The sequence below is a fragment of the Pituophis catenifer genome, unplaced genomic scaffold, assembly GCF_029215685.1.
Source record: "Pituophis catenifer annectens isolate HBS135680 unplaced genomic scaffold, rPitCat1.0.hap2 SCAF_16, whole genome shotgun sequence".
In the NCBI taxonomy this organism is placed as follows: domain Eukaryota; kingdom Metazoa; phylum Chordata; class Lepidosauria; order Squamata; family Colubridae; genus Pituophis; species Pituophis catenifer.
The window spans coordinates 1,877,059-1,896,955 of NW_027256896.1; positions in this window are offsets into that span (position 1 = coordinate 1,877,059).

The window sequence follows — 19,897 nt, forward strand, 5'->3', positions numbered from 1 at the left end:
GCATTGGACTCCAGAGCCCGCTGCACACAACCTGCCCCCAAAATTTAATAAGTGCCTGTTGAGTTTCAGGCCACACACGGTCCATAACTGTGACTAACTTTATGAAACATTCAGTTTTTAAATTAATAATAATTAAAGTTAAAAATGTTCAGAGAAAGAAAAACAGGGCAAAAATGAAAGAGAGCTGGTCACATAAATTCTTTTTGTGTAATGCTTTATATCTTTTTCCTGCATTTTTATTTCATTACTGTATTAACTTTTTTTAAAAAAAAAACAATTTTAAATGCATACAAAATATCAGTGATCAGTTATTATTTATAATCTGTAAAGAAATACATGTAGAACTATTTTGGTGCAGTGATTTAGACTTCAGACTGGGGACGGGCACAAAGCCAGCTGAGTGACCTTAGGCCGGGCACTCCCTCAACTCTGAGGAGAAAGAGGTGACAAACCAGTGCCAAAAAATGCACCGGGCACCACCAGGAGTCAAAACAACTTGAAGGCAAGATCATTAACTGTCTACATGATGGGCTGTCGTACTTTCTAATTTCTATACCTTGAGAAATATGTAAACATGTTAAGGTGTCAGAATAGTATGCATTTGCAATTTACTGTTATGTTCACATGGTGGCCCACAAACCTGGTTTGGGAAAAGCTGCATAAAATAGTTTTGTCCCCACAAATGCAATGTCAGAAATTAGAGGGGACATTGCAGGGTACTGTAGGAATTAAGGGGTGTAACTGCAGCACTGCAGAGAACACCAAAACCACAGCCTGCCAGCTGAGGATTTACACTGAGGTCTTCAGGTGGATGATCAAACAGCATCCTTGTGAGCACCTGGATGGGCCTGATGCAGGTAACAGGAGCCAGCATGCATTGGTCACACTTTGTCGCACGCTAACCTGAACTCCTCCTTTGCCATACTTACCTGCTTAGTAGATCAGGGGAACGCAGTAGATCTAGGGAGCCTTCAGCCAAGGACCTTGGGATAGGCCTTCCCAGAGTGATAAAATAGAGGCTAGGTGGGGCCATCAGATCAGAGGTGGTATTCAGTTGGTTCGGACTGGTTCAGTTAAACTGGTAGCGGAAATTTTAACTGGTTTGCTGAACCGGCAACACCACCTCTGGCTGGCCTCGCCCCGGTCGCCGGTCACCCCCGCCATCCACTCACCCTGCCCACCCCTGCCCCACCCTACCCTATATATGTTGCCTTCACCATGCAGCCCAGCTAATTGCCTCGCCTCACCTCTGCACCTTGCCTGCTCTGCTCACCAAAGGTAAGCATGCCACCTGCTCGCCATTCACCTCAGGTCAAGGCCCAGGGAGTCACCTTTCCCCAAGGCCCCAGTCAGAGCATCTGGCTGCTTGCCATTTTCCTTGGCCGGATTGGGGAACGTGCCATTCCCTGGCTCTGGCCTTGTCCCGGAGCCTCCGGCCGCTCGCCATTCACCTTGGCCGGGTCAGGGAATGAATGCACCATTCCCTGGCTCTGGCCTTCCCTGTGGCCTCCGCCCGCATGCTGCCTGCTCGCCCTCCACCTTGTTCACCTTCATCTGAGCCTTGATGGCAGTCCCTGGCGAGGTGAGGCTGGTGAGCCTCCAGCTGCTGGTTGTTTTCGGCTGCCTTCCAAGCAGCTTCTCTGCGATGCTGTTCCTCTGGTGCAGCAGGCTGTTCTCCTGGCTGGGTCTGGCCGCGAATGGTACCAGCAGGCAATGGGGTGTGCATGCACAGCCAGCGCGAAGAAGAGGGTGATGACAGCGGCAACAGGACTTCTTCAGGCCTCTTTTTCAGCCTGTAGTTTTTGGCGCAAGAAGCCTGCAGCCACCACCTCTTTTTCAGCATGAGAAGCCTCTAGCCGCTCCTGCTGACTCGGTTCCAGCTGGCAAAGAGGCTTCTCGTGCGAAAAAGAGGCAGTGGCTGCAGACTTCTTGTGCCAAAAACGACAGGCTGAAAAAGAGGCCTGAAGTCCCATCACCCCCATTGCCACCTTGTTCTTCTCACTGGACACGCACATGTACCCCATTGCCTGCCGGTGCACGTGCACAGCCGCACCCCATTGCCAGACCCTGCCAGGAGAATGGCCTGCTGTGCCGGAGGGACGGCATCACAGCGGAGCTGCTCAGAAGGCAGCCAGACTGCGATGTCCCTTTAAGGTACTTCAGTGTGTGGGGGATGGGGGGGGACAATAAAGGGACAAGCCATAGGAGCTGCCTTTTCTGTCGGTTCTGTGGGCGTGGCTTGGTGGGGGAGGTCATGTGACTGAGTGGGCATGGCCAACTCGATGTCACTCACAGCAAGATGCCACCCACCAAGCCATGCACCAAGCCACGCCCACAGAACCAGTAGTAGAAAAATTTGAATCCCACCACTGCATCAGATACCCTCCTCCCATCATCACTAGCTGTATAAACACACCTAAGAAGGATCATTAATGGCTTCATTTTGATTTGGAGGGAAACATTGGATGGATGGCCCACAACTGGATAGATTTCCAGATTCCAAATCTGATTCTACAAGTTCACAGCTCAGAGGGCCTCCCAACCATGACTTGTAAACTATGATTTATGTTTGTGTGTTGAACCAGTCCTAAATCAGTAGAATATATTAAAAATCCAGAGTTGAAATTGGGCATGGTTTAACTCAATGTGTGAACTAACATAATAGTGAAAGCTTTTAGGATTTACCAATATTTTAGAATTGAGTTTTGCATAAGTCCTGAGTCTAGGTTTGCATTTGAATGCCATTATAGGTGGCAAATTCTATCTATCTATCTATCTATCTATCTATCTATCTATCTATCTATCTATCTATCTATCTATCTATCTTATCTATCCTATCTATCTATCTATCTATCTATCTATCTATCTATCTATCTATCTATCTATCTTATCTATTAACTTTATATATCAACTTTCTCTCTCTTGCTATATCTATCATCTCTCTCTCTCTGATCAGTTTATCAAAGGAAATAAAAGACAAGCGATAAGGGGGGGGAAGAGATGACCCCAGCCCAGGGATGGGTTCTACTTTACTACCGGTGCGCAGATTGCTTCTGATGATGTCACGGTCAATGGGCGGAGCCTCCCGCCAGTTTTACTACCTGTTCTATAGAACCGGTCCAAACCATGGGCAACCCACCACTGCCCCAGCCTCACTCACTGTCCTTTCAGCATTTTCTCTCCTTGCAAATCCTTCCTGCTCCCACCCTCCATGCTGTCTCTTCCTTTTTTTCAATCTCCTCACCTCCCTCTTTGGAGAATCTCATCCACTCTGCTTACCCACAAGTTTCTCGGTCCTCTTGACCCACCTGCTCTGCCTTCATATATTTGTTTTGCAAATTGATTCACATTCATTCTCTCTGCACTGTACAATCAAATCACCTCGGTGTATTTTTCATACTTCTGCATTCAGTCCACATTTATTCAGCCTCCATTCCTTCTTGACCTTCTGTCTTTCCTCTCCACCACATCCACTTAAATATCCCATGCCTGCTGCATCTGGCTTATTTTATATTTCTCCTGACATCCTGAACTCTCTCGCCTGCATAACAGCCTGGGCCAAAGCACCCAGCCATTTTCATTTCTGCCAGCAAATATCCCACATCATAAATCAGCCCCTCCTTTTTTAGCAGAATTTGCCCATCTCAAAAATCCTCCTGCTCATATTTGTGATGTTCGTCTCTCTTCTGCCATTTTGCCATTTTGGTCTTTGACACGTTAACATTCATCCTCCTCATTGCAACCTACAGTTCTTTTCAGATTCTGCAAATCCTTTGATTTCTCAGCCAACAACATCTGCATGGCACGTTTGTGTCCCCACTAGCACCACAAGCATTTATCCCCATAGACTCTAAACAACCAAAGGATCCCACACACTTGGTGTCTTACTCCCTGTTCGGTGCTGAACCATTCCCAAAGTATTCTGTTGTTCTCACACCCCCTTTCCTTCCCCATATTCCATTATCAAACTCTTAAATCATTTCCCCAGGCACGGGGTCAGGAAGTCAGCAGAGCCTAGGGTGAGTTGGTTGCTGATTGGTTCAGCTGCCATTGCTTATTATTCATCCCTCTCTTTGCTTATTGCTTGTATTTTGTTGGTTGTATGTTTTTTTAATTGTGTTAGCTACTCAGATTTGTGTTTGCCAGATGGGCAGTCATATAAATCAGATCAATCAATCAATAACCTGCAGTGATTTATTTATGCAAAATTCCCCCAACCATGGCCTTTTTGCTATCATATACTTTCTCTACATCAACAAATGATTTTCTCACATTTGTGTGGGTTTCTCCACCTTCCATTTATTCTGCAAAACAAGGAATTATAAGAAAAGCTGCAACATATCCAAAAGGTATTCATTTATTTTATTTTATTTTTATTTATTTATTTATTAAATTTGTGTGCCTGTCCCATAGGGCTGAGACAGTTCCTTAGGTCATCTGGACCCATGGCATGCAGGCCTTTAAAGGTGATAACCAATATCTTCAATTGCACCTGGAAGCAAGCCAGCAGTCAGTGCAGCTCGCAGAAGAGCAGTGTAACATGGGCCACTCTAGGGGCCCCAAAGACGGCCTCTGGCACCACGCTCTGCACCAGTTGCAGCTTCTTATTTTATTTATTTGATTTGATTTGATTTCTATACCGCCCTACTCCCGAAGGACTCAGGGCAATGCACAGCCAAACAATAAAATACATATATACAAAATTTAAAAGTGGAATTAAAATCAAATTAAATAGTTTTGGCCCAGACAAATTAAAACCTCAATCAATTTAAAACCAATTTTAAAATTTGAATATATAAAATACTAAAAAATATTTAAAAATTAAAAATATTTTATAAAAGAGGGAGAAAATTTTATAAAAGAGGGAGAAAAGCTTCTGAATGCTCTTCAAGGGTAGCCCTCTAGAGAGCACATTGCAGTTGCCCAGGTATGAGATGATCAGTGCCTGAACAACGGCTGCAGGGATTCCTGATCGAGGAAAGGCCGCAACTGGCGCACAGCCCGAAATTGTGCAAGGGCTCACCTGGCCGCACCTGCCACCTTCCATACTGTAGCGTCTTGCCAAGACTCCCCCTGATGCTTTTCCTCCATTTGCCAAATCTCCCCTCGATTCAAAGGTAGCCAGACTTGCTTCAGCATCCACAATTTGGGGGGTTGGACTTTTGAGGTGCTTCCAGAAGACACCTCCCTCCAGGGAGCTCTGACTTTGCTCTTTCCTCGCCAGAAAAATCAATAGGTTTCCTGGCCCTGCTGTTTATTCCTCCTCTGTTTCCTCAATGTTAATAAAGAGACTGGATTATTTAGATGTCAGGAGGAGGGACGGGGCCGTCCTCCTTGTATGGCAGGGATCAATTTCTAAAAGTCAATAGAAGATGTTTCCAAGCAAACAGAGGTTCACAACCAAGGGACTGTCACTGGGCCTGTAACAAGCCTCTCCCGGAAGAGCAGCAAGGGTGGACGAGGGGCAGGAGCCAGCAGGATGCCAAGCAAACAAGCCTTCCAAAGAGTTGGGGGCTCCTTGTTCTGAGACAGCCCAGAAGGTCCATGTGGGCAGGAGCTGGCTATGGAGCAGCATCAGCGGCCACGCAATTGTGCTCGACTCCATTGCAGATGGCCCCGCCCTGCCACATGCCAGATGGAGGGTAATACTGGTTGTTCATTTCAAACACCTTAAGCTACTTTTTAAGGCTGCCTGTTCCCAAAGCAGGTTACATGAAGTTGGAGACACCGTACATTTTCAAGGTGATCAAATGTGTAGAGCTAGGTCGGTGCCAGAGCTGGGGTGTCAAAGGTGAATTGAAGACGGTTGTCGCAGCCATGTCACTGGTAGAGCCAAAGGGCAGGAGGAAATGCTTTAGAAAGGGGCAGCCAAGACCAGGGGCCACCCCAGAGAAGGCTCTGTCTTTGGTGCTTGTCCATCAGGCGGGTCTCCTGGCAAGCATCGATTAAGACTCCTCCTCAACCAGATCTTAGTGGCAGACTCTATCCTGGGCAACTAAGCTAGCCCAGTGTTTTTAATAATGCCACAGAAGTAACGACTCCAGGTAAACAATTGCCTATTGATCTAATTGATTCAGAATGTCAACACATTTTGATACCAAAAATGGGCTATTGCTTGCAGGAATGACTCATTAGCTCAACAGGATTTTTCTAAATAAATTGGTCTATGCAAAAATGTCCCCTTTCTCCAAAGCACACAGAGACCATGTCATGCCTGGGTTCATACAAGATGTTTAAACTAACCTGAGTCAATTATTCTGTCATACACACACTAGTCCCCAGGCAATACAACATATTATGGCTTCGTGTGATGTTCATTCCCAGAATATGCTGAATCACTGTCTCTGCTCACATAAAACGATCATAAAACATTCTGGTTTTCTAAAAGCAATCTCTCTCTCCCTCCCTCCCTCCCTCCCTCCCTCCCTCTCTCCCTCCCTCCCCTCTCCCTCCCCCCTCCCCCTCCCTCTCTCTCTCTCTCCCTCCCACCCCCTCTCTCTCCCTCCCTCCCTCCCTCCCACTCTCCCCCTCCCTCCCTTCCTCTCCCTCCCTCCCTCCCAGAAGCAAAGATGATGGTCACTCTGAGCCTTTATATTGATGTGAAAGAGGAGACTGTACAGCCAGTTCTTCACTAGCTGGAGAAAGCTGGGAGCAAGTTTCAATTATGGGCCGGCCCCTTTGCGCTCCTCTGCCTGCCCACTTCTCTGCCTAAGAGTCGCTGGTGGCGGCCTGGCCAGTCTCACACCAACCACTTGGTCAAGGCTGCCCAGGTCAGAGCAGGTGGGGAGGGGCAGTTCTCACTTGGTGCTCTTCCCCGTTTCCCTCCCCCTGGAACTGAGCTAGTCGAAGGTCTGCCCCTCCCTCCCGGCTTCATCCTTATGCGGGACGAGAGGGCTGGGGGCTCAGCCTTCTCCCCTGGAGGAGGGCGGATCCTTGGTGCTCCGTTCGCATTGCCCACCCTCCCCGGCCCTGGTCACAATGTTCAAATGGCCTAAGCTACGGGAATCCTTTGGGGGGGGTCCTGCAAGCTCTTCCCGCTGAAGCGCGGGAGAGCGGCTGGGAGTCTCGTTGGGCAGTCCGACTTCGGCCCTCGGTGGCTTCTTCCCGGGCGCTGCGGAAGCGCGGTGAGGAAGGGGCGGCATCCCGGGCTGCGGGAAGCCGGTGCACTATCTCTCCATCACTCCCGCAGGCGCGGAGCACTTCCTTGGCTCCGAATCCGCTGGAGGAAGAGCCATTCATCACCCGGGCCCCGTTCGGGCTCGGCTGCCAAGGCGCTCCGCAGCCTCTTCGGTGCCCGGCGCAGCCTGGCTGAAGGCAAGATGATCGATGCCCGGGTAAGGAGCAATCGATACCTTCGCCGAGGCCCTTGTCTGTCAGCCTGGCATTGTGGGGACTAATTAGATGATAAAATGTGATGAATGTGTATTAAAGTCAACTTCTCCCTGTTAGCACTCCAGGGATCCTTCCCATTTTCTCACTGACCTTTAGATCTCAGCTTTATTGTACGTGAATGCAATTAAATCCATTTGTCAGATATTTGCATTGCGTCGGCTTGTTCAGAATTCAATTAGTCAGTGTCACTTTCCTGTCCTTGGAGCCTGGGCCAGAAGAGAAACAGCCGCTGCTTTTCAAAGAGCTGCGTTAAAATAGGAGCCTCAAAGCCCTGCTGGACGGGAGTCCGGCCCACGACCCCCCCCCCCACCGCCCGATCCCACAACGAGGCAGGAGGGGAGGGAAGAGGAAAGGAAAGAGGGAGGGAGAGAATGCCAGCATCACCCAGATGGTGCCTGAAAGCTGGTCTCACACCAAACCTTGGTTTGTAAAATCATAGTCTTGGGCAAGGGGATGCTGGCGGGGCTCTGCCCCGGGGACCTCAGAGGGAGGAAACTGGGGCAGAGAAGAGGCAGGTGTGACCCAGAGTAGCTTCAACAGTGAGACGGGCAGCATATAAGTTTAATAAATAAATAATAAGGTACCACTATTGGCGTTTGGATGCTCCTGGCTCTGTGCCGCGGCCTTTTAATTGCGGCCGATACAAAGAGAGCCTGGCGTAGAATTTTCTTGGGGGGTTCGTTAGGAGTTACACCAACCCCTACAAAATGTAGGTTTTTTCAAAGGAAGGGAGGCTTGAGTTTGAACTGCTGCTGTGTTAAACATGTACTCCCTCTCCCTCCATCAATACCTTCTGCCTTTCCTCAATGGGACGGACCCCACCAAGAACGGCCACACCTGAGCTCCCTGCTGAGGGAGGGGCAGGCCTCTCTGGTGCTGACTTAGCTTCCTCTGTGCCACCTTTGCCACAGCTACTTGGAGCAAGGCCGGATCTCCTGCACCGGACGGGACCAAAGCCGGCCAGGCCTGGCTCCTGGGGGCCCAGCCGTTCCCCAAAGGAGGGCGCCCATCCCCCATCCCCCCCCCCTCCTGCAGCAGAGAGAGAAGCTTTCCTGCTTCTATTATCGCAGGGAACCTCTCAGAGGCCTGGATTGCAGGGCTTGCTTTGCAGCCCTCAGACTTGTCTCCTCCGTTGGCAGATCTCTGGAAATGGGCAGGTGAGAACCCTGCTCCCAAAGCACCTCAATGGCAGAGCATGCTCATCAGTTGGGAAGAAAAAGAAGGCACCCCCTTCGCCCCTCCCTCCCCATGGTCCCTTTTGCCTGGCCTGGGCTCTCTTCTGACTTTACAGTCCCTTGGAGCAGAACTCCGAAGGAAGCCAGCTCCACCTGCAGTTGGGATGATCCCAAATTGGGAGGCAGGGCTCTTTGCTCTCCCCCTCTCCCTTGGGGGCTTTCTTAGGCTTCTGGGGGTATTTCTGGGCTTCTCAATGGGCAGGCATGTTCATCAAACACAAAGAAAATACAGGCACTCAGCCTAGCCCAGGATTCAGGACAGGCTGTTGGCCTCTTCCTCAACAGATACTGAATAAGAGTTGGAAGGGACCTTGGAGGTCTTCTAGTCCATCTCCTGTTCAGGCAGGAGACCCTTTACCATTCTGGGCAAATGACTGTCCAGTCTCTTCTTAAAAACGTTCAGTGATGGAGCACCCACAATATGCCACAGCATAGCTGACCTTGGAAGCCAGACAGAGGAGGAGATGGTGAATCCAGCAAAAGGTTTTAGCTCCCTGCATTTTCTCTTTCTAGAGACATTTGTTCCAAAACAATGTATTTTATGCAGTGTCATGACTCCCAAGCAAGGTGGGGACACACATGTCTCCCCAGCCCCTTTGTCATGTGACGCTACGGCTATGGGTCACTCTCAGAGACAAAATGCCTTTCAGATACTAAAACCACTTCAATGCTATGACTATGGAGAGGTCAGGGCCCCCCAACATTATAGCTCTCCACGGAGATTGGAGGGGGGGGCTTGTGGCAATTGAGGGGCCTTCCAGTGCTGCTTGTGTGTGCCAAGGTGGGTATGAATCTAATAGTAAAGAAAATGGCAAGCATGGCTACGAAGCCAGTCAAAGAACACAAATGGCTCTGTGAGTTTTGCACTCAAATGTTAAATCAGACACAACATGGTCTGAAGTTAACCTGGAAAACCCATTGTGGAAATGGAAGCCCCGTGGCAGGTTGAGTGAGGAGGGAAGGGGAACAGCATCAGGGGAAGGACATGGCCAGAGGAGGAGAAAGGAGGTTTATCAGTCAAAACCATCACCTTGAATTCCACCCAGAAACACACCAGCAACCAATGCGGCTCATACTGTGGATGGACACATCAGAGACCACCCATGAACTCCTAGGCAACCACATTCTGGATATCCAGAGAAATATTACCAGCATATCCCGAGGATATTGTTGGATCCTATATTGGCTGAGGATCCCACCTAGAGGTTCCCTGTAGATGTTAAATGGTTAGCAAAAAAAGAGAAAAAACCCTTTAGAAGAGAAAAGGGTTTTTCTGGAGAACTTCCCAAAGCCCAGAAGCAGAAGGACTCCTGCCATTCCCTTTGCTGGGAAGTGGGCTGGCCTCCCTCCTGCCACCTGGGGCATCTGCATGATGTTGCTGAGCCTTTGCAGGGAAGGCAGGCGGCCCTTCCAGGTCAGACAGCCAGCCGATGCTTTCTCTAGGTCAGAGGAACCCTTCCGTCATCCCTGGGAACAGCAGGTCCACCCACCCTCCCCCCCTTACAGGCAACTGGAAAAGGTCATGGTGTTAGATCAGGCGCAGGAACAGAAGACGTGACCAGCTCGATACATTTAATAACTTTATTGGTTACAAAAGTAGCAAGACAAGACTCCTGGCACGCTGCCGGAGCTCTCCTTATATTCGCTCCCGGCAGACGCACCGCCACTTGACAGGGATTCAAATCTCCCGCCCGATTGCTAGCAGCCAATCAGGGCGGATGTCCTTATAAGGACATAACACTCCTCCCCCCTTAGTCCGAGCTGTCAATCTCATCCACAAAAGTCACGTAATCACGCAGGTACGTAGGACGCCTCGGCACCCTAGCTGACCTGCGCAGTCTCACTTGTTCTCCGTCTCCGGCCTGGATGGACGGGGCTCTGTCGTCTCCCGGCTCCCTCTCCGGAACCGGGCTTGGTTTGGCTGTCGAGTGAGCGGGGTCACCCCCAGCGCCTCCGGCCGGACCGCAGACCTTGGATGGCTGGTTCTGATGGTCTTCCTCCTGGCCTGTGGATCTATCGCCTCGTCTCGGTGGCTCGGTTCCAACCCGGGAAGAGCGTCTGAGTCTCGGTAAGTCCATCGTTTGCTCCTCCCTGGTCTCCCGGGCGCTGCGGTTCGGTTGCGGTTCGGCCTGGTGCCGGGTGGGTGGTGGTTCTGTTCGGTGCCCTCTGGACCGGCCCGCCGGCTGCTGGTGGTGCTGGCTTGTGTTGTGTTGTCCGACCTCGCAGGGGTGGTGTTGGTCTGCTAGGTCGGGCTGGCGTTGGTCTACCCCGTCTGGTTGGTGGTGGTCGACCTGGCCGGGCTGTTGTTGCGGCACTATCTCTGCGGGGTGGCGAAGGTCTCCCCTGCCGGGGTGGTGCCTGGGGCCATCCGGGTCGGGTTGTTGTTTTCTGGCTGCCTCTTGTGATGGGCGGGGGTCCCTCTCGCCGGGGAGTCGTGTGCCACCCTTGCCCATGGGTCGGGGGGTGCCCGTCTTGGATGGGTCCCGGTCTACTCGCCTGGAACTGCAGTCTCCTTGGCTGGGCTGGCGTAGGCTGCCGTCACTGGTGGGGTGCGCCGCTCCTCCTCTGGGCAGGTACCGGTCTACTTGCGGGCTGGGTTGGTGGTCCCTGGCCCCGTTGTGCCCGGTGCCCACCTGGCTGGGTTGGTGTTGCCATCCCCCGTGTGGTTGGCCCCGGTCTACCTCGCTGGACTGCCGACGTGACAGTACCTGGTAGTGTGCTGGGCCGACCTCGTCGGGATGGCGTTGCTCTGCCTCGCAGGGGTGGGGTAGGCCTACCTCGTCGGGGTGTTGTAGGCCTACCTCGTCGGGGTGTTGTAGGCCTACCTCGCCGGGATGTCGTAGGCCTACCTCGTCTGGGTATGGTAGGTCTACCTCGCCGGGGTGTTGGAGGCCTACCTCGTCTGGGTGTTGTAGGCCTCCCTCGTCAGGCTGGTTTTCGTGTGATCCCCCCCACCTTTTCCGGAGTTGGTCGATGTGACGTCTACAGACCTGTCCATCTTCCAACTCGACGGTGTAGGATTTGGGGCCGGTTGTGCTGGCAATCTTCCCCTTCAGCCACTTAGGAGAGCCGTTGAAATTCAGCGCGAAAACTGAATCTCCCTTGCTGAAGGCGCGAAGCGGGCGGCTGGCGGTTGCGGTCACTTCCGGGCTGTATTGGGGGTGCAGCCGGTCCAAGGGTGACCTCAACCTTCTGCCCATCAGCAGTTCGGCCGGACTCTTGTGGGTGGTGGCATGTGGCGTGATGTGCTGGGTGAGGAGGAAGTTATCGATGCGTTCTTGCCAGTCTCCCGGGCCCATCTTGGTGAGGGCTTCTTTGGTCAGTCTGACCATGCGTTCTGCTTGTCCGTTTCCGGCCGGCCTGTAGGGGGCGGATAGGGCGTGGCGGATGCCCAGTCCTGCCAGGAAGGACTCCATGGCCAGGGATGTGAGCTGGGGGCCGTTGTCCGAGACTAGCACATCCGGAAGTCCATGTGTGGCAAACAGACGGCGCAGGGCTCGGATCGTCGCTTCTGTTGTGGTAGATGCCATGGATATCACCTCTAGCCACTTGGAGAAGGCATCTACCACGATGAGGAGGTGTCGCCCCTGCATCGGACCCGCGAAGTCGATGTGGATCCTCGACCAGGGGTTGCTGGGGGTCTCCCACTTTGCGACTTCGGATTGCGGCGGCGCTGGGCGAACTTCTTGGCACGGGTCACATCTGGAGACCCATTGCTCAATGTCTCTGTCCATGGCGGGCCACCAGACGTAACTCCGTGCCAGGGCCTTCATGCGGACGATGCCCGGGTGCCCTTTGTGCAGGGTCTCTAGTGTTCGCCGTTGCAGAGTGCTTGGAATCAGCACCCTGTCTCCCCATAGCAGACAGCCCTTTATGGTGGACAGCTCCTTCTGCTTCCTGGCGAACGGGCTGAACCTCTCCTCTGCCTTTTCCGATGGCCACCCTCTGAGGATCCAGGACTTCACTTGGCGGAGTGTGGGGTCCTTTTGGGTGTGAACGGCCACATCTGCGGATGACACCGGACAGCTGGCGTTGTCATCAATATGGAATAGGTGGAGCGTGGGGGCTGGGTCTTCGACTGGTTTTTTCGACGGGCATCTGCTGAGCGCGTCGGCGTTTCCTATGGCTGTGCCTGGCTGGTGCACGAGCCGGTAGGAGTAGCCGGCTAGGAAGATGGCCCATCTCGTCATCCGTGGAGACATGAAGGTCGGGGTGGGTTGGTCGCCTGCGAGGAGTCCCAGGAGTGGCTTGTGGTCGGTGACTATGGTGAAGCGTCTTCCGTAGAGGTATTCGTGGAAGCGCTTCACTCCAGCCACGATGGCCAGGGCTTCTTTGTCCAGCTGACTGTAGTTCCGTTCTGCGCCGGACATGGTCTTTGAGAAGTAGGCTATGGGGGCTTCCATGCCGTTGGGCAGTTCGTGGCTGAGGACTGCCCCCACCCCATATGGCGACGCATCACAGGTCAGCTTGATGGGCAGCGTCTCGCTGTATTGGATGAGGACGCTTTTGGACGTCAATAGTCCCTTGATGGCTCGGAACGCTGCTTCCTCTTCCTGGCCCCACTTCCAGGACGCCGATTTCCCCAGCAGGCGGTGGAGTGGCTCAGCAACTGTGGCTTTCTGCTTTAAGAAAATGGCATAGAAGTTGAGCAACCCAAGGAAAGCCTGAAGCTCCGTTTTGTTTTTTGGGCTTGGAGCTTCATGGATTGCTTCCACTTTTGATCTGGTGGGGTGGATGCCTGTGCTATCAATGAGGTAGCCCAGGAACTCGACTTCCTGTACTCCTATGATGCACTTATCACGACTGACCCTCAAGCCCTTGGCCTTGAACCGCTGCAGGACAAGCCTGAGCCTTTCAAGGAGTTGAGCTCTTGAGTCACTGGAGATGAGCACATCGTCGAAGTAAGGCACCACCCCTGGAACGCCTTGGAGAAGGCATTCCATCATAGATTGGAAAATGCCGGGGGCAGCGCTGACTCCAAATTGGAGGCGGTTACATTTGAATGCCCCCCTGTGCGTGACAATTGTTTGGGCCTCCGCCGTTTTTTCATCCACTGGCAGTTGCTGGTAAGCCTGGGCCAGGTCCAGTTTCGCGAAAATTGATCCAGATCCCAGGGAATGCAGCAGGTGTTGCACCACTGGGACTGGGTATGCGCTCTGTGCCAACGCCTTGTTGATGGTACAACGGTAGTCGGCGCAGATGCGCACAGACCCATCATGCTTCAGTGGGGTCACAATGGGAGTTTCCCATGAAGCATGATCGATCGGTTCCAAGACGCCCTGGGCGATCAGCTTATCCAGCTGTTCATCTACTTTAGGCCGCAGGGCAAACGGAACTCGGCGGGGCTTAAGCCTAATTGGGGTGATTCCCTTGTCCAGATTAAAAGAAATTGGCCTCCCCACAAATTTCCCCAGCTTACCATCGAAGACTTCCTTGAACTCTTCGATGATGGTGTCGAGTTCGTCCCTGTGGATCTCGTGGATACCCTGAATTGAAAGTCCTAGCGGCTTAAACCACTCCACGCCTAACAGGTTCGGTCGGCTGTGCTCCACGATGGTGATGGGCAGCTTTCCGTTGAAGTCGTTGTACTTCACGTGGATGGTGGCTCTGCCCAGGATTTCGACGGGGTTCCCGTTGAAGTCCACAAGCCTCGCCTTCGGGGTTTTCAGCTGGGTCTTTTTGTAAGATGGCTTCAGCTGTTGGAGGTGCTGCCAGTCCATGATGGAGTAGGCGGATCCGGAATCTACCTCCATCTTGCACGGTGACCCCTCTGCCAGCAGCGTCACGTGGAACTTGGTGGTCCCCTCGTCGCTTGTGTGAGCGATGGTGGTCTGGTGCACCGTTTTGTTTCGGGGATATTCCTCCTCCCCGCGCCGGGACCGGTTTGAGGACCGTTTGGATGTCCTCTGGTTGTCTTTGCGATTCTCCCGGAATCGTGGTCTGGTTGGTTCCGGGGCTGGATCTGTGGCCCTGCAGGCCTCGGCGATGTGCCCTCTCTTCAGGCATCGGCGGCAGGTCGCGTCCCTCCATCTGCAGGTTGCCCTGGGGTGGTCGCCTCTGCAGCTGCCGCATCGTTCTCCCCGGTCGCCATGCTGTGGGTTTTCCCGCCTGGGGGGGCGGGAAACCTTGTGAACGGCCCTTTCCTCATCAGACTCGGATTGTGTGTTTGAGTCGTCTGAGGAGGTCAGGCCCGACTTGTGGATCTTGTGGATCCCTCTCGCTTTCACCATCGCGGCGGCTGCCTTCTCGGATGTTTCAGCCGCTGTTGCTTCGTCGAGGACGTCTTTGAGTGGGATCCTCTTCCGGCTGAGGAACTTCTTCTGCAGCCCCACGTCTCGCATTCCAAACACAACGCGGTCTCGGATGGCATTCTCCACGTTGTCGAATTCGCAGTTGGCAGCGATTTGGCGAAGCGCTACCACGAATTCCTTGATGGATTCACCTTCCCGCTGGTTTCTTTGCTGGAAGGTGAACCTGTTTGCGATGGGGGTGCCTGTAGGTGCGTAGTGCTCCTGTAGGACTTCCTGCAGGTCGTTCCAGGACATCTCCTCAATGTCCCTGGGTGCCACGAGGTCAATCGCCATCTCCAAGACGTCCGCTCCGCAGTGAGCCAGGAAGAGGGCTCTTTTCCGCTCATCGTCGAGGTTCTGGTATCCATTACCTCGCAGGAACTGCCGGAACCGGACCATGTACGACCTCCACTTCTCTCTGGATGGGTCGAATGGGTTCAGCGCGGTCATCGGGGCTTGCGGAGTTGCCATTCTGAGAGTCGCTGTGTGGTAGTGACTTCAGCTCGGTGGGCGATCGTGCCGTGAGTCTTTCTCAGGTTCTCTTCTCTAGTCCTTCGTCGCCAGTGTTAGATCAGGCGCAGGAACAGAAGACGTGACCAGCTCGATACATTTAATAACTTTATTGGTTACAAAAGTAGCAAGACAAGACTGCTGGCGCGCTGCCGGAGCTCTCCTTATATTCGCTCCCGGCAGACGCACCGCCCCTTGACAGGGATTCAAATCTCCCGCCCGATTGCTAGCAGCCAATCAGGGCGGATGTCCTTATAAGGACATAACACATGGGAAGCTGCAAAGGGATGCAAACACCAAAGAGACCGAGCAGAGACTCCGTTGGCAGCTGATCCCATCAAAAGCAGCTCAGCCAGGTGAAAAGGAACCAGAAGAAGAGCTGCAAATCTTTCAGAGATTCTGCCATGGGGAACTCGCTGAAGGTGGAAATTCTTCTGACCTTTCCAAGATTTGGCATTGACCCCAGAACAACATAAGATCATTTCCTGAAGGTCAGGCAGTTCTTAAGGCTGGCCAGCTAAAGCGTGGAGCTGTTCGTTCTGGGAATGCTGCAGCTCTTACGGCTGTTAGAGCCAGGGAAGGAGGCAGCAGCTGGGGTGAACAGGGGTGGACACATCAGATTTCTGAGCAAAAGCCCAGGAAGACACACACCCCCAGCACTCCCTAGGTAGGTAGACATGTTACAGCAAAAGGAGCAGTGAGTGGGGCTCTTTGGGCTGCTGCTGGGTTGTTCAGTATGCCTGGGATATCCCAGCCTCATCCTGAGGGGAAACAGTGTGAAGAAACGTTGAATGTGAAACATGGAAAGCCAAAAATGACTAGGGACAAACCAAGATGGTTTACTTGTCTCTGAAAAACATGCACAGGCCTTCCTGTACTCCTGCAGATGTACTGGGAGGCTTTCCGGCAGACTTGGAGACCCTCATGGGCCAGAACGAGCAGCCACTGTGGGAAGGATCCTCTAGTCTCCTCTCGTGTCATCCACTCTCTGGTGGCCACAGTTGCCTTGACCTCCTCAGCAGCATCTTCCTGCCCCACCTCTTGAGCCCCCTTGTGGCTTCGCTTCTTCCTTTGTGGTCTCTTCTTATCTGACTTCGACTATCCTGCACAGTTTTGGTCCTGGATTCTTTGTGGTCTTATTTATGCCAGCTTTTATATTCTTGGAGTGTCTTGATTTAGGGATCTATCAAAGTTTCCCTTTCCTCTGAGGTTAAGGGCCTCATGATCAGTGCCCACTTTTTTGTGGCAAAGGCTCAGGTCACAAACATAACTTTGTTGGCAACTGGAGAATAAATCTGCTTTTTCTTCTTTCCTGAAAAAGGCTGCCAATTATCCAAGAGGAGCTCTTCGTTCAAGAGTGCTTTGTCCGCAAAGGTTCCTGCCTTATAATATCTTGCTTAGCCTCTCCAGGTGTCCCCAAAGTGACTTTTTTCATTTCTGGGAGGGGCCCTGGGGTAATGAGAGGGTCACAGCCACATAGAAAAGCCCCCAGACCCGAGGCACTCTGGCTCTCAGATTCAGCAGAGCAGCTCTTCCAGGAATAAGAGAAGGGCGCTCATTTCAAGAAAGGGGGGCTGTTCCCTGGAGAATGGTGAGAACTGCATTTCAATCCTCCAGGATATTGCAAAATAAACTTGAAGCAACTGAAAATCAGCTCGCAAATCCTCCTTGTTAATAGTGGTCGCTTGTTAAAGCCCAGCTTTTCAAGATCACTTTGATCGTCTGGAGAGGTGAGGAAGAATTGGGTTACGTTTTAATTTTTGACAGCTGCTTAGAATGTCATTTTTGAGTGAACAATATTTCACCCAATTTCACTTTTGTTATTTTTAAATCTGATATTGTATGCTGCCCAAAACCTCTTTGCATGAGATGGGCAGTTATAAAACTTAGATAGACAGCAGACAGACAGTCAGATAATAATACATAAATGAATAAATATTAGAGCTTTGTCTCAAACATCCTTATAATTGAGGGTGCCTCAGCAATATAAGTGCACAAAATGCTTTGCCTTAACCCAATAAAGTGATTAAAGGATAAAGAGCTAAAAAGGCAGAGGTCCCAAAAGACCATAATCATAGAATCAGAATCAGAATAGAGCGGGAAGGGACCTTGGAGGTCTTCTCGTCCAGCCCCCTGCTCAAGCAGGAGACCCTATACCATTTCAAACAAGTGACTGTCTGGTCTCTTCTTAAAAGCCTCCAGTGATGGAGCACCCACGATTTCTGAAGGCAACTTCTGTCCCACTGGTTAATTGTCCTCACTGTTAGGAAGTTTCTCCTCAATTCCAGGTTCCTTGATTAGTTTCCATCCATTGTTTCTTCCATTGAATCATGGAATCCATGATTGGAAGAAGGAACCTTGGAGGGCTGGAAGGGACCTTGGAGGTCATCTAGTCCAACCCCCTGCCCAAGGCAGGAGTCCTTGTACCATACCAGACAAATGGTTGCCCAACCTTTTCTTGAAAACCTCCAGTGATGAAGCACCCACAACTGTGGGTCAGGAAATTGCTCCTTATTTCCACGTTGAATCTTTCTCTGATGAGATTACCCAACTGCTTCTTGTCTTGCACCCAGATGCTATAGAGAATAAATCGCCTTCTTCTCTGTGACAGCTCTTCAAGTATGGGAAGGTTGCTGCCATGTCTCCCCTGAGCCTTCTCTTCATTAGGCTAAACATACCTCGTCCCCTTAGCTTTTCATTGTGTGATTCGGCCTCCGGATCCCTTATCCTCTTTGTTGCTCTTCTCTGCACTCTTTCTAGAGTCTCAACATCTTCTTTTCTCAGGGAAACCCGAACTCGATGCCGTATTCCAAGTGCAGCCTCACTGGTGCAGTATAGATCAGTAATATCACTTGTCATGATCTTGAATTAATCCTTCATTGGCTTTTTTGGCAGCTGCATCATATTGCTGTGATGCAGCCGTGCATCACAGCAATGTGATTCCCTTAAGGGAGTCTTCTGATGCACTCCCTTAAGCTGTGATTCACCAGAAACCCTAGATCCTTCTCATAGTTACTGCTGTTGAGCCAGGTACCGCCTACTGGTATTCTGTAACTATGCATTTGATCTTCACTGCCTAAGTGTAAAACCTTACTTTTCTCACCAACGAATTGCATTTCATTGGATAGAGTCTGATGTTCAAGTCTAACAAGATCCTTCTGAGTCTTGAATCTATCTTCTGAAATGTTGGCTATTCCCCCCAGCTTGGTGTCATCTGCAAATTTGATGAGTTCCCTTCAATCCCCTCATCTAGTTGGGGATGTTGAAGAATACTGGACCTAAAACAGGACCTTGAGGTACCCCCCACTCCATGCTTCCCTCCCATGTAGATGTTACCCATCTGGTCCTGGAGATTTGAACTCATCCAAAGCAGAGAGGTCTTCTCTTATCAATTCCTTGCCTACTTTGACTTTCATTCCTATTCTGTCCCCCACAGCACTGCTTTTTCCAAGGCAGGGTTACCCCAGCCCATAGTTTATGTTCTGCATCATCCAGGCAGCCATTGCAGAGAGGCCCAGTATGTGCCCTGGCAAGCAAGCAAGCAAGCGCCAGCTTCCCCCAACCCCAATCTCATCCTGTGCATCTCTGCCTTCCATAGCATCAATCACGGCCTCTGCCCCTTTGATAGCTCTATTAAATCCTCAAGGAGAGGCTCAGAGCAGCCCCAGAGCAGACGTCTCTGCTGTCAGTAGATCCTGTGCCGCCGCAGCAGCATCAATATTCTCTTGACGAAGGCAGGGAGCGCCCGACGGCCAGTGGCCTTGGGGTACTGCTTCGCTAAGAGGCAGTGGGCGCCCAGATGAGAGGCAACAGCAGTTGCTGCAGCCGCTGCCTGGCCAGATCCCTGCTTTTTCACTATCATCACCCCCGTCCTGCCAGGTCCAACTTGCAATAAAAGTAGGGGTGTTCTGGGTTGGGTGGGAAGGCAAAGGCCTCCTGGGAATTACAGCCAGCTCATGAGAGGCCCAAGGAATTATATCGGGGAGAGGCCGGAACAATCGGAGACTTTGCATGTTGTCAAAGAGCCTAATCAAGGACGAAATCGGGGTCTTCTTAAGGATAAAAAATGGAGATTAATTGCCTTGGGAAATTCACATTTCTCTGCAGTAAATGAGGAGAGAACATGTTAATAGGTTCCCTTATGAGACAGCTTTCTAGGGTTTCTGGTTAATGGGAATAACAATACGGCATTTTAGCAAAGAGATTAAAATCTGGCGTTCTGCACCTCCGGTTGGAGTGGGCCAGTTCAGATACCACAGTCAGCAAACTATGGCTTATGGCTTAGTGGGATCTGTGAATTGAGTCAATTGTGGCTTATTCAACAAAAGGCTTAGGGTAAAGTATGTAACCCTCTCAGCATTACACCTGCTGGCTAAAGACACCTGGAACGTGAGGAACCACTTTGGTTTTTAAACTGAACCTTTTTTACAATCATAGGACCACAAAATTTGGGGGGGGGCACCCTGGTTC